The sequence below is a fragment of the Alexandromys fortis genome, unplaced genomic scaffold (genome assembly GCF_014885135.2).
Source record: "Alexandromys fortis isolate MF-2015 unplaced genomic scaffold, M_Fortis_MF-2015_v1.1 scaffold_10, whole genome shotgun sequence".
NCBI classification, from domain to species: Eukaryota; Metazoa; Chordata; class Mammalia; order Rodentia; family Cricetidae; genus Alexandromys; species Alexandromys fortis.
In genome coordinates this window covers 18693929-18701202 of record NW_026067895.1, presented here as the reverse complement: position 1 = coordinate 18701202, position 7274 = coordinate 18693929, and the positions used below count along the sequence as shown (strand labels likewise).

At 38.5% G+C, this 7274-nt stretch overlaps 1 non-coding gene across 1 annotated transcript; it reads left to right on the top strand.

The window, feature by feature from the left end:
* The first annotated feature begins 3325 nt into the window (after positions 1-3325).
* On the top strand, positions 3326-3430 carry LOC126512945 (U6 spliceosomal RNA). The gene has a single exon (XR_007595205.1). It is a non-coding gene; the product is annotated as a U6 spliceosomal RNA (small nuclear RNA).
* Positions 3431-7274: the final 3844 nt, after the last annotated feature.

Here is a 7274-nt window from a genome sequence, read left to right as displayed (position 1 = left end):
ACCTCAATATCAGTCCGAACACACTGAATCTGGTAGAAGAGAAAGTGGGAAGTACCCTACAACAGATGGGCACAGGAGATCGCTTCCTGTGTATAACCCCAGCAGCACAGACACTAAGGGCAACATTGAATAAATGGGACCTACTAAATATTTATTTTCATATCCCTAGATGGGAGCATCTCTCAGCCTCATAAAAGAAGTTTATTTTTTCAATTGAGCAGTAAAACTCAACATTCCTAATGCTGAAACCCTTTAACACAGCTCCTCACATTGTGGTGATCTCTCAACTATAAAATTACTTTTTTTACTACTTCATAACTATAATTTTGCTACTGTTGTGAATTTTAATGAAAATATTTGTGGTTTCTGATGGTTTTAGGTAACACATGTAAAAGCATTGCTCAACCCCAAAGGAGTCTCAACCCACAGGTTGAAAACAGCTGTAATATAGGGGAGTTGATGAAAAGATTCACAACTGGTCCAAGTGGAGAAAACAAGTCACTGTGAAGCAACACAGTGAATCACAGTCTCTCCTCTCAGGTTTGGGGACCATGGTAAAAGCTGTGGTGACAAGACTATATGTAACTGGGGAGAACAGTTACAAAACAGTGTCTTCTGGACATGAACTCATCTAGTGGCTATGTCTGCCTGTACGGGAAAAAGCCAGTCTGAAATCCAGCGTGGATGATAAGCGTTCATGGAGCCCATCCTCACTGAGGAGCTATTGACAGTTGATAGCTACTGGGAGAGGAAGAGTCAGTTTTCTTCAAGGATGTGGCTCCCATTAGGTTACCATTGCTTCAATGGATATCCCTACACTAATGAACACACAGGAAGCACTAACTGGGCTCAAGTGGGTTAAAAAAAAAAAAGGACACAAATTAGGGAGGGGAACATTCTGGAAGAATTCCAGGAGGAGTTAGAGGGAGGACAGAGTTGAGGATGATCAAAATACATTGTATACATGTATGAAATTTTCAAAGTACAAATACAAAATACATTTTTTTAAAATAAGGAAGGCCCAGAGCTTGAATCATATGCTTAAAAAAATAAAGAGGGCATCATATGCAGGGCATTGTGATGTTTCAGATGATGAGATTTGTAAATGCATTCAAGGACAGAAAGATTTTGTTTCTTGCATGTTATTCATACATATAACAGTCCTTTAAAGCCCCTCTAGAGGTGAATAAAATTCTAAACAGAAATATTGGAAAAAAAAGAAATATTGGCTGTATAATTTATTGTTTCTATGAGATCCAAATATTTTAAGGTCATCAGCATATAGGACACTGTTAGCCTTTAAGCTGTGTATCATAAAATTTGTAAAAACTTATGGCACAAACTCTTATCTAGAACTTGCTTTGACCTCTTTAGTGCCTGAGTGAAAGGTTTTTCTGAACCTAAGTTTTCTATTCAAGAGACTACAAGAAAGTATTCAAATGCCCCAATTGCCTCAAAGCCACAGCCAAGGCTAGATTTTCATGTAACTAACCTCTGGCTAGTACTGGATACATAGCTTCATTTTAATTGGCACTTAGGCTAAAATGTGAAAAGTTTCCTTATTACAAAAAGTTGAACTCTGAAAAAATACTGACCAAGTATTATGAAATAATTAAATTCTCTTATCTCCTTTCGTAAATCTTAAATTGGATGTAATTTGTGTCTGTGGTAACATGTTTTTATACTCAATATTTAAAACAGAGATACTTGAGAAAATGACCCAAAAAAGGTACCCTTAACAGTTTCATGTGAACAACAGCCTGAAACCAAACAATCCTGGGAAGTGTGGGCACTCCATCACTTTCATTTGAAGTGATATCTGATCCTCATCTCATCTGTAATGTGAAAGGCTTAGTGTCCTTCTCTTCCCTAATTCTAAACTAAACATGGAAGACAATAAGTCCTGTTATTAATACTACCCCCAGGTCAACAGAAAGGCCAGTTTATTTTTATTACATCATACAGCTTCTTTAGATTCAAGCAAGAGAGGGAATAAATAGGTTACGTATCATGCAGACACTCTTCCATTGACTACGCGTCTTTGGAATTTAAATAAAACTTCAAGTGTTATACAAAGATAGTTTATGAAAAAAAATGTTCAGAATACATATATTCTGTAATGCTAATTTCAGATAGCTCCATTTTCTTTCAAATCATTTGAAATCCAATAGAAAGAGATCAATGTCTTCTGAACATCATGTCTTTCAGCTAAACGGGCTGTTGGAGACAGGTTCCAAACTAGTTCGTATTATGCTAACAATAAAAATTGCTTATTGAAGTCTGGGCTTCTCTGGTTTCTGGTGGTCTCTCTGGGGGTCGTAATCTGGGCACAACATAGCCTCGTGGTGGAGGTACTGTCTAGAGCCATGTTTATTGCCACAACGCTATGGCATTTCTAGGTCCCTACCACCACTAAGATGCATGCTGCTGGCTATTCATAAACACCATTTAAGAGTTTGCTGGCAGGTCCTCTTAAAAGAGCTGCAAGGTATACTATACTTCCTGCCTGGCTACTGAGCAATCAGTGTTTTATTAAACCAATACAACAGACAAATCTTTACAGGGTACGAGATAAGTGTCCCATAGCAGCTGTGTAGACTGATTCATCCATCTTCATAGGTCTTACTTCCAGGGGTAACAAGGACATTTCTCATCCTTAGGCAGACTGTCCTTCTTAAGGTATATGTGTCCTCAATAAGACAAGACAATAGACAGGATTTAGTCCATTTGAGATTGGTTTGATTTCTCTTTATAAGAAATTGTAGAATAGGAAACCAGTCATATACTGGGATTATTACAATTAGCATAGGAAAGAGTGAAGGAAAAGCTCAGAAATCAATTCAAATTGAAACAGAAATCTGTTCAAATAAAGGTTGAGCAACAGAGTAAAAAGCATGGAAATACAGGCTTTTACAAAAATGTTGAATTATCAAAGAGGAAATAAAATAAGCTTTCTTTTTCATTCAGCTACTGAGAAAACTTGGGAAAAATGCTTATTACAGAAACTCTATGGTAGGATCTATGCAGATATTTTTCTCTATTGAACCTAAAGGAATTATATAACCATTTTGTTCTCAAAAGTTCTTCCTTAAATATCTCTACTTGAGTTTATCTTGCGCAAGGTGACTTTTGGTAGTATACATTTGCCTCAATAATTTGGGGGGGGTATTTGTTTTATCTTAAGCCTATACTAAGAAACCTACAAATAAGTGAGAAGCATAATCTTGGAATCTTTAATGGGCTCTGGTGATTGTCTGTAATCTGTCTTGTTCATGATCATCTGCTTGCTTCTAGATATAAGTGCTCATCCCTAAGAGGACTGGTAGTGCTCGCTTCGGCAGCACATATACTGAAATTGGAACAATACAGAGAAGATTAGCATGGCCCCTCCTAAGAGGACTGGTATATTTATGAGTCATGGTTCTCTAGTATAGCAGAACTTACAGAAGGAATATCTATATCTATATTTATATCTATATCTGTGGAATATATATTAAGATATACATACATATGTATGTATACATATATGTATGTATATATATATGAAGGAGATTATTGGAATGATAATAGGCTATAGTCTAATAAACTCAGCAGTGACTGGCTATGAACAGAAATTCCTAGAATTCAGAAGCTGTTCAGCCCACGAGGATGGATGTCTCAGCTGCTCTTCAGTGAACACTAAAACTCAAAGAACTAGGCTCTAATGCCAGTGAAGGAATGGGGTTGCTAATGAGAGTAAGCAGACAAAAAGCAAAATCTTCCTTGTTCCAAATGCTACATAGATTTCCAGCAGAATGTATGACCCAGATTAAATAAGTGTCTTCCAGCCTCAAAATCCATATTAAATTCAGGCATGTGTTTTCCTGCCTCGATATCCCGATTAAAGGTGTGTGTCTTCCTACCTCAAAGGTACATACTGGATATGGAGATACCCACCTCAAACCAAGCAAAAATATCTCACAGGCATGCCCTTCATCTCTGGATTGTAGTTCATTCCAGATGTAGTAAAGTTGACAAGCAAGAATAGTTATCACAACTGAAGAGACGATAGTGTCAGGGGGAGTTTCAGAATAACTCAAGTGAAGCTCAGAGTCTTAGCTTCTTTGTACCAAAGCAAAATTTAAATCTGAGGTTTTATCTAACATCCTAACATGTCTAGTCCACTGCTCCTGCCTCCCTGGTTTCCTTACCCTCTCATAAGCTTCCTTGAGAGCAAGTTCTTGTTAATGACTGTTCAAACTTCTAGCTCAGTGGGCTTGTGAGAAAACTGCTATTCAGCACTTTCTCTCAGATGAAACACTCCCATCTGAAAGAAGGATAATAAGTCCTGACAAGGTCAGACAAGACTCACAAGCCCCATCTCCAATGTTAGATAAACAACAAGGTGTTGGGAAGAGGAGACTTTCTCCCATGGAGCTGCCTACAAGAACTCACAATGCTTTTGTGCATCATGACCTATCCTGAGCAAGGTTTTTGATGATACAGCTGTTTGAGTAACCCAATGTCCTGCAGAGTACCCCAAGAAACTCAGTGGTTTGCCATTCTAGAATGGAGTGAATCATTGCTTTGGTCTGTCATTGGTGGCTTATCTGGGATGAACAGACATTTGCTAATGCCTCCCCAGGAAACTTTGCTTAAATACTAGAGCAGAAATCAAAAATTTTTATTTCAAACCTGGTTAATCCTAGTAGCTGTAAAACCTTGAAACCAATCATGTAATCCCAAGGAGCATAAGAGTCACTAAATGTAAACTAATTAATAAGAAAACAACTGATACATGTTTCTGCTTGAATTATAGAACCACTGTGGATATTAAATGATCCCATGCATTTAAAGTGCTTGGCATGGGCCCACTGTACAGCATGCAGCCAAGCTAATTGAATATTAATACTTTTTAAAAATTTATTATTTTTTTTAAAAAAACTATCTTTTCTCATTTTATATCCCAATCCCAGTTCCTACTTTCTCCCCTCCTCCCACTCCCTCCATTTTCCCCTCATCCCACCCCTCATCAACTCCTCAGTAGAAGAGAGGGAGGAGAGACAACATGAACAAAGGGGTAAAGACCGTGATGGGGATACCCATTGAAAGGGCTTACCTGAGCTAGTAGGAGCTCACTGACTCCAGACTTACAGTAAGAGAACCAACATAGGAGCTCTGAATGTGGGTGGTATTTGAATATTAATACCTTTTGAAGTGTTTTGGCTTCCAGGATTTAAAATCCACAAAATTACTTTTTTTTTCTTTCAGGCTCCCTACTGAATGTATGGTGTGCTAGTTTCACAGAATTTGTATCTCTTTTTCCTGAATTAACTCTTATTCCCTTGTTCTCTTGTTCTTTATCAAACTTGAGTAGAAGGAAAGATTGCCTTTGACCACTCTTTGTAGAGCTGGATTATATAAATAACTCTTATAAATCAACTCATGGATAAATATCAAAAAAATGAACTAAAAATTTTAAAAAGTACCAAAGATGTTTTTTCCTTGATAAACTGATGGCTGTCTCTTTATACAATGTATGAAAAAAAAGTTAGATAGTTATTTGGTAAATTCTCCAGTTCATTACTTGTTTGACCTATAGATATTTGAAAACATCTGTGTAAGAGACAGAGAAATGGCTCAGAGGGTAAAGGAGCTTGCTAAGCAAGCTGGAAGACCTGATTTTGATTCTTGGACTTTAAGTAAATGTGGAAAAAAAATAACTGACTCCATAAGGACTTACTCTAAGCTACACACACACACATACACACACACACACACATACACACACATACACACACACACATACACACACACACGGACACACTATGCATACTTACATAATATGTATAGCCAATATGACATATATTTAGGAGTACTATGTGTGCATGTATGTGTAATGCAATCCTTTAGTCCCAGCAATGGAACTCCTGACTGTTCTAGAGAATTGCAAAATGTCTTCCTTTGTTTTTATATCTGGTCTGCTGGTGTGGGAAGTCCTTCTGTATATGTGTTGCTTTTATTGGTTAGTGAATAAAGAATCTTCTTTGGCTTGTAAAAAGGCAGAATAGACCTAGGCAGGAACACTAAACTGAATGCTGGGAGAAAGTAGGTGGAATCCGTGAGAAACCATATAGTCACTGCTGGAGACACCTGTGCTGGAACCTTGCCAGCAGGCCACAAGGCTCATGGTAAAATAATAGAAATGGGTTAATTTAAGATGTAAGAGCTAGCTAGAAATGCGCTTAAGCTATTGTCCTAACAGTATTGCAAATAATATAGTTTCTGAGTGATTATTTCAGGTCTGGGCAGCTGAGACAAATGAGCAGCCTCTGACATTAGCCCGTGTTCTGGATTAACAGCCCTCGAAGATGAAATATGCTCCTGAACTTTCTTTAGAGAAAATTAAAGCTCCATTTTCCACTATGCAGTAAAACATGTGCCATAAAGCATGGGCACCTGGACATAACTCAGTGATTTGTGGTCTGCTAACAGGTCACCCAAGTTCATTTACATAATTGTTTTCCTCTTTATTCCTGGATGAGCTAAGAATGAAAATAAAAGTAGTTAATTATTTAATATTCTAGAGTCATATACCTTAGTTGTACTTAGGAGATCCTAGCAGCTTTCAAATGCCACAGTTCTTGCAACAATGTGTTATAAGGATGTGCACTTTGATAGCATTGATTTTTCAAGACTTTTATGAATATCTTTCCTTCCTTGAATTGTTATTAAAATGTGATATTCAGATGTCATTTGTATTTACCTTCATCTTTTTTTGTAATATAATTTTAATTGAAAAAAAATCTGCCTCCTCCCCACCTCCCATTTCCCTCCCTGTCTCCCTTTTCCCTCCCCCTCCTCCCACTCTTCTCCCCCTCCTCCCACTCTTCTCCCCCTCCCCCCACTCCTCTCCCCCTCCCTCTCCAGTCTGAAGAGCAGTCAGGGTTCCCTGCCCTGTGGAAAGTCCAAAGTCCTCCCCGCTCCATCCTGGTCTAGGAAGGTGAACATCCAAACTGGCTAGGCTTCCACAAAGCCAGAACATGAAGTAGGATCAAAACCCAGTGCCATTGTCCTTGGCTTCTCAGCAGCCCTCATTGTCCGCCATATTCAAAGAGTCTGGTTTTATCCCATGCTTTTTCAGTCACAGTCCAGCTGGCCTTGGTGAGCTCCCAATAGATCAGCCCCACTGTCTCCGTGGGAGGGTGCACCCCTTGTGGTCCTGACTTCTTTGCTCATATTCTCCCTCCTTCTGCTCCTCATTGGGACGTTGGGAGCTCAGTCCGGTGCTCCAG